The sequence below is a fragment of the Trachymyrmex septentrionalis genome, unplaced genomic scaffold (genome assembly GCF_001594115.1).
Source record: "Trachymyrmex septentrionalis isolate Tsep2-gDNA-1 unplaced genomic scaffold, Tsep1.0 scaffold25, whole genome shotgun sequence".
NCBI classification, from domain to species: Eukaryota; Metazoa; Arthropoda; class Insecta; order Hymenoptera; family Formicidae; genus Trachymyrmex; species Trachymyrmex septentrionalis.
In genome coordinates, this window is record NW_017305408.1 from 2,300,365 (window position 1) to 2,307,802 (window position 7,438).

Consider the following 7,438-nt stretch of genomic DNA (forward strand, 5'->3'; position numbering starts at 1 on the left):
GGGGAAACGTGCCCGACGCTTCCGCGATGTGCCTGTGAATTGGATACTTGGAAAAAGGACCCCTTTTCCCATCGCATCAGGATGAAACGCTGCCTGCCGTACGCGTTCGACTAATCGTCACGGTGGAGTTCTGCTTAATCGCAGGTAAATTTCCGACGGCAACGCGCCCGCCTGAGTTTCCGCGTGACGAATGCTAACCGAATTCTAGCCCTGAGCTCGGGGGAGATAGGCCCTCTTATTTCCGGTTTTTTTCAAAATATCCCGTACACATGCCGTTCGCACAGAACTTACGAACTGCGTGGAACGTACGCTGTTGTAATTAAGTTGGTCGTCGCCGAACAATGGCCTGCACTGAACGCGATAACTCGCGCGGTTTTTCGCCAGTCCTCGTCTCTAGACTTTTCTAGAATACTCCGCTTGTGGGAGCGGTTGTTATTACGAACTTTCAGAGGGAAAAAAACAGCTTGGGAAATTGTTGAGAAAATTATTACGTACGGAGGAAAATCTGCGGTTGGGGCCATTTTACTGGATCTGATAACGCGTAATTATGCGTCTCGCCGCGATTATCTTCATTTTCGGGGTTTCTCTCGCGTAGTTAAGAAGATTAAAAAAGATTATACGTCTCTCAGTATACGAAGACAACTGTAAATGTACTTTCTCCGTCGCCGACAGCGATCGATAGCGGCTGCTTCACACTTAGTAGATACTGCTCCGCTTATTAGCTCCCTTATCTTGAAAGTGGCAACTTTCCCAAGCGTCAGATATTTTCATTATTTATTAAAACAATTCGATTTCGTCGAAATTCCTGATATTTTCGAAATCGTGCCGTTTCAAAGAACAAATTTTGCAAAGACTAATCGCCGCTCGTCTTCGAAGCTCGACTTGTGGTAAATGTAATTTTACATCTGCTTGGCGATGTCAACAATTCGTGGCTCGTTGAAGTTCCGGCTGGCCTGCAAGTATCAACAAAACGAGCTCCGTCCAACAGCTGCGCGAAACAATTTATTTAGACCCGGCCTAGCGTGATGTCGCAAAGAAGCGAGCAGGCCAAGAGTTTCTCAGTCGTTCGTCTCTTAGATTTTACAATGGGCCGAATGTTTCAAATATATAACAAACAAGGTACGGATTTATAACTTATTCCAGATTTTTTTACCTCAGTCTAGATCTCTAGTATGAATGTTGTAATTGTGTATCGTCCAAGAATGGTCCGAATCCTTGAGCTGTTAGAAAATAACTCTGCGGGAAAGGGCAGGGAAATTGCCGGAGGAAATCTAGAATTTTTACTACAGGTATATTAAACAGTGTCATGGAACAATGGAAACGAGGTGGCGCGTAAAATAGTAAAGGACAAAGTTAGACTGAAAGAGAGAGAGAGAGAGAGAGAGAGAGAGAGAGAGAGAGAGAGAGAGAGAGAGAGATGAATAGGATAGATTTATCCCATGTGGGAGTCTAAGTTCCTCGAGAACGATCAAAGAGTACACGCAGTTATAATAACGCAACTCTAGCGAATGTAGAAGATTTTCAGAAGTGAAGATCGGGAAATTTTACGCATACAAAACAATGCGTAAGTTCTCGATAAAAGCTCGATAAAACAATCTAAACTACGAAGATGTAAGAAGTGGATTACGCAAGTATGAAGCAAGTCAATATTTGAATGAAATCGGCGATGCGTTTGCAATATATATATATATATATTAGGTTGAGTAAAAAGTTATCGCGTATTTTTTAGCTCAAAGTTGTATATACAATATCTTCGTCAATAATGAATGAAATTCAAATTTAAAAAAAGGGTTTTAAAGCTTGAAATCTCTACTTTTAAAAGCTTATCACATTTTTTAAGTTTATATGAGTTTGATAATTTTTACATACCAAAAACTACGAGCTGAAAAAGACGAAAAATTTTCTTCTCACTTTGTGGATTTGTAACGTGTCCAAAACGAATTTGAGAAAATTTTCGATTACATATCGTGAAAGCTTGATACTTTCCCTACAAAATCGTTTTTTTTAAATATTCCTACGACTTTTGATTACTGAGTTATCGCGGATTAAATAAAAGAATTATTTTGACTTTAATTGCTCATAACTCCATTAAAAATTGTCGTATCGTATAATTTAAAAAAGAGATTTTTAAAGCTGAAACTTTACTCTATCAAGATATATTTATATTGTTGGTAAGAAAGTAATTGCGGTTTTTACTGATAGATGTCTTTTAAAAAAACGCGATGACTTTTTACTTAACCTAATATAAAGGTATCTTATACAGGCGAGGGATAATATTTGCAGAATGTTGTTGCACGATGGCACGGCTAGTTATAAACAATGCAATTGTGCTAACAATCAGTTATGCTAATCAGTCTTTATCGCATGTCTACCTTTCACATAATCGAATTGAAAAAAAAACCCAACGAATAAGTATTTCAGCTGATCTTTCTAATCTATTTCTAATTGATCAAATATAACATTTAATCAACTTGTGTCCATTTCAATGTATATAATTTAATCTTGGTTCAGCTTACCTCCTCATCTCCTTCTAGTTCTGAGAGTTGGGAAAAGATGAAGAGCGGGTTGAACCGAGATTAAAGTTAATCTATATTGGCAGAAAGGGACATTAATCTACATTCGTCGATATAATTTTCAATCGACTTAATCCACCGTTTGTCAATAATAAGAAACTACAGCGAGATAAAATAAACATATCAAGGTGAGTTGACACAGATCACGTTGTAATTTGACGTAGTACGAATTCCTTTATTACAGAGATTATTACAGACTGAGCGACAAGAATCGAAATTAAGCAAAGCAGCACAGACATCAGGTGCTTACGTGTCGTGCAGAAAAATCAAACAGACCGAGAAAGAGGGGAAGGGAGGGAAGAGGGTCAACTCTCTTGTGGCGATCCGTTTGGCGATCCGGTTGAAAGTAAAAATGCTTGCGGGTGGTGAAAAATTTTTGCGGCACGAGAAAGAAGCGGTAAAAGTTCAACCGGGGGAAGGATAAACGGAAGCAGCAGCACGTGACTGTGTGTGAGCTGTGAAGCAAACGGAGTGAAACGGGAAAGACGTTCGCAGCAACGTCTCTCCCCTTCGTCTCAGAAATGCGTTTCTATTCTTTCGATCAGACGTGAATTTATTTACGAGGACTTCCATCTTTGTCAAACATTTACTACGTAAATCTGACGGATGGAAAATACGGGCTGGTTTCTCTTTAGTAACAGTAGAGCGGGATAAGGGCTCGAAGAATGTTTTACAGAGGGCGGGTGTGATGTGGGACGTCGTCATTTTCGTCCATCTGGCGCTGCAATTTCGCGGGACGTCGAAAAACCATCTCCGTCTGTGTCCAAAAGATCACTTCGGTAGGCTATACTTTGGCCTGAACCTTATTCCAGTCCTATACTGTGTCTTTTTAGAAATTTAATCGATATCTGACGGGTTTCGTCTCTACTTCTCGCGTCCTCAGCTAAATGCATGCACGCTAAACGTGACGGAGCAACTTTCTATCTTATTTGTATACGAGACAGAGTAAAAATTGATTGCCGATCAATGAAATAATTTTTGCCCCTCTTCTACGATGCTCGATATAATTCACGGGATATATCGCGTTTCGCAAAAAAGAAAAAAAACACATGCGTACCGTCGGCAAACCGCAAGGTAAATTTCCGCAAGCTGCAACTTCGGAGATGACTTTCTTTAAAAGGAATACTTGTCTTCACACACACACACACACACACACAATTGTCCTGATGGAAGATGAAACTTGACCAGAGAATAATCGTGCTTTATGACATCATGTATTATAAAATACTCCCCGCTGATACCTAAACAACATAATACTGAAAAAGTTATAGTATCTTTAGTACAAAATATAAAATGTTATATATAAAAAAATTTATATTCTTTTTTATTGTATCTTATATTTCTTTCATCATGACAGTCTCACTTAAATTAGCAATAATAATAGCATCGATGTTGCGTAATTTTTTATGATAACTTCAATATAAAATATTTTTACATAGAAAAAAAAAAAACAAAATTAATTATCGCCTGCAATAATGTAACTCGATGTCTCTGTTGTATGGGATTATCATTAGTAAATATATTAGATACGAGAGAGATAAACGAGCTATTTTCTTTCTCTTCGATGTCAAGGATATTCCAATGATAATTCGATCTTTTTAAATGTAAAAACCCGATTTCTCGTTAAGTTCCAATGAAATAACGTTTCACTTCAAGGCACCGGCACTTCAAATCACACTCTGCACATTATTTCCAGTTCACGCATGATCGTTGCGTAGTATCAATAATTTATAATTTAATCAGGTAGCGTAGTCGTAGACTAAGGAATTTTTACTTAACATGTCTCGGCTTCCACATTTGCACGATTACAGTTAAGACAATTTTAATATCGAGCCAATAAATTTCTGAATCTGCGATCGATCGCATTTAGCGTTTGTTTCCCTACTGGATAAACGGTGACACTATAACATATATAGTGCGTCATCCGATTATAGATATTTCGTAAATAAATATTAATAAAGCACTGGGAGTAATAAGTGAATCTATATATTTTTACATCTCATGATAAGCAATTACGCAACCATTTGCATTAATAGTTACGATAGAGAAGGTACAAAAGGCTGCAGAAATTCAATCAATTAAAGACTGTTTCGTGCAAATAAATTGATAACGCTGACAAATAATTTTGGGAACATCGTGAATTTATGTTGCAGAGATTTAAATTCCGTCAATCATTTTCTGATAATTTTAATTGTAGTCAAAACATTTTATCAATCGAACGAATATCATTCAACGCGTTCTTGCATAATAATGCCACGCAATTTGCGCAAAAATATACATCGGTCGCATAAATATAAATGATAAAATCCGGATGTAATAAAAAGGAACGATAAGAATAGGAAAAATTGATAAATCTCCAGAGAAAACTGTGTGAAAACAACAGTAAAGGAAATCAGATCCAATAAAAGTACCGTTTCTTACCTTACGTGAGGTGAAACGATTCACGTAGATATATTGTTATGCATTATCGCAATCACGTTATCGATAAGTATACAACTGTGATTAGATCATTGCATTATCTATCCTACCTTCGTTTCGACAACGTTCTGTTTAACGGATAACCGATGTATGGACACTGTACACGAATGTTTCCCTTCGGCTTTTTCATAAAAAATGAAGTTCCAGTACTTTAAAGATACGTGAGCAAAGTTCAATAAAACGTAAATAAGCAACATAATTTTATCTCACGTTTTATCAATTTATAACGAGAGGCTGAGAATATTATATTTACCAAGGATATTAATGAACTCTAATTAATAGTCGATATATACTATACGTGCATTTATCAATAACGCGCAAAATAAGACGCCCGTTTACCTACAAAGGTCGGTTTAAATCGCTCTGCGGTACTTTTTCTATAACATATAGACACGAAGGCTACAAAGAAGCGAGGAAAATGTGGGAAACCGGTTTGTCGCTTTAAGGCAACATTATGCGGTAGTGAGTCTGACGAAGTTCTAAGACCAGGTACTTTTTGGCGGAATAACTGTGTGAGAGATAAATCGTCTTCTACGTCGCTACTTTGAAGATTCTTCGAAAATTACAGTTTCTGTGCGTAACAAATTTTCTTCGTCGAACAAAAAAAAGAAGAAGAAAAACGAAAAGTTCGAGAAAACATTTTTCGACGGACTGTGTTAGGTGAAAAATCTTATATTCTTGAAAAATTAACGCAGAAATTTCGTGACTGTACGTTGCGAATTATTATGAATAGCTCTAATGATCATTTAAAAAAAAAAATCCGCGGAGTGTATAACTCGGTTAGGATTAATTTTTTGGGAGCACTTTCCCGCGCGATCTCGCTAATATTCATAAAATAAAGAAAGCAAAAGAAAAGGAAAAAAGAAAAAAATTATCCCTCGGAAAACTTTATTCAAAATTTAACCCCCGTCAAGTGTCACAAATACGATAAACGATGCGTCACTTAAAAGCGCCGTTAAAACTGGAAGAAAGACGTGCGCGAATGAATAATCTCGATATCGCTCTCTGAGCTTCCCATTTTTTACATCTCACGGCTAATTAAAGATCTCGCGGCGTGTATCTTCCGAAAATTAGATTCGCTACGGAAAAATGCACTTGATAAGATCTTTTTAAAGATCCCGATCCGTGTTCGATTCCCTCGCGTTCCCTCTCCGAAAAACTTGAGGCTTTCGACCGTATCAATCGTTCGATGCCTGTCCCGTGTCGGGGTATAAAGTGGCGTTTATTTGGCTTCGACGACTATCATTTCGTGCGTTCGTTACCGAGGAGGACCGGCGTCGAGATGCGTGCAAGCAATGTTCCGCCTACTTTGCCGGAGGAGAATGTTCGGAGGTCCCGCACGGCACGTAGCGAGCGAGCGAGTCGTCTCGCGAATCACGTACATTCGCCTGCCCGGCTCGCTCCTTAGTGCGGCCGGGAAGTGCACTTTCGCGGAATACGAGAGCAGAAGTCGTTCACGACGACGACCGTTCCTCCTGTCGTCGATTAATGACGAATGCCTAACGAGCCGCGGAAACGCAGGGAAACGCACGAGGGGAGGATTCTGGCGCGCGCTCTCCTATATATAATATTATAAAACGCAGGGAGAAGGTGATTCGATCCTTCGGCGCTAATGCCAGTAAGTTTTGCTAAGAAATTGTTGTAATTATCGTGATTATTATAATTGGAAATTCTTATAATGCTACGATCGGTGTAAAACACCTCTGCCTTTTCTCCGTGTGATTTGGGAGAGTTTAAACGCACACGTTTTTTTTTTTTGTTTTTTTTTTTTAGTAGCTTAACAATTTCCTAGGAATACGTGTGTTTAGACCTTTTATAACTGATATTTAACTTTTGCTAGTGTTACACAAAACATTTTTGATTAAACTACATTTATCACGGGAAAACTTTTTAACACGGATGGAATGAAAATTAACGAAGTGTGTCGTTGGTTGAAAAAAAAAAAAAAAAAAAATCGTATTTCGAGAAACTGAAAAACGCCCTTCGCTCGAAGATTCGAGGATAAGCTTGAATTTATGGACTATTTGGACGCCCCTTGTGCAAAACGCAGCTTGTTAGGAAAGCAACCGCTTTCCGAAAGTACGAATTTCAATTTCACGTTATTCCACTCGCGGCGTTCCCCTCTCGTCAAACAATAGCGCGCATTTGAGACGATCCGAATTACGAGGAGTAAGAGGACTCGCGCGAGTGAACGCCTACCTTCGAGCGAGCGGGTAAGCGAGTGAGCGGGCGGTCGCGCACGTGTTTAAACTCACACGCGAGCTAGAAGCAGAGGCGTAGAGGCGAAGAGACGAGGAGGCGGCGGCGGAGGAGAGAGAGGAGGAGGAGGGGGGGGAGAGGAAGAGGAGGAAGAAGAAGAAGAAGAAGAAGAAGAAGAAGAAGAAGAA

General features: G+C 38.9%; 1 protein-coding gene across 1 annotated transcript in view; it reads left to right on the forward strand.

Moving 5' to 3' along the window:
* Positions 1 to 67: 67 nt before the first annotated feature.
* The window catches only part of LOC108748973 (protein split ends), a 53,844-nt gene continuing 46,473 nt past the window's right edge, over positions 68 to 7,438 (forward strand). Inside the window, exon 1 of the mRNA XM_018487430.1 lies at positions 68 to 144. The gene's annotated coding sequence lies outside the window, so the exon portion shown is untranslated. The remainder of the gene's footprint in view (positions 145 to 7,438) is intronic.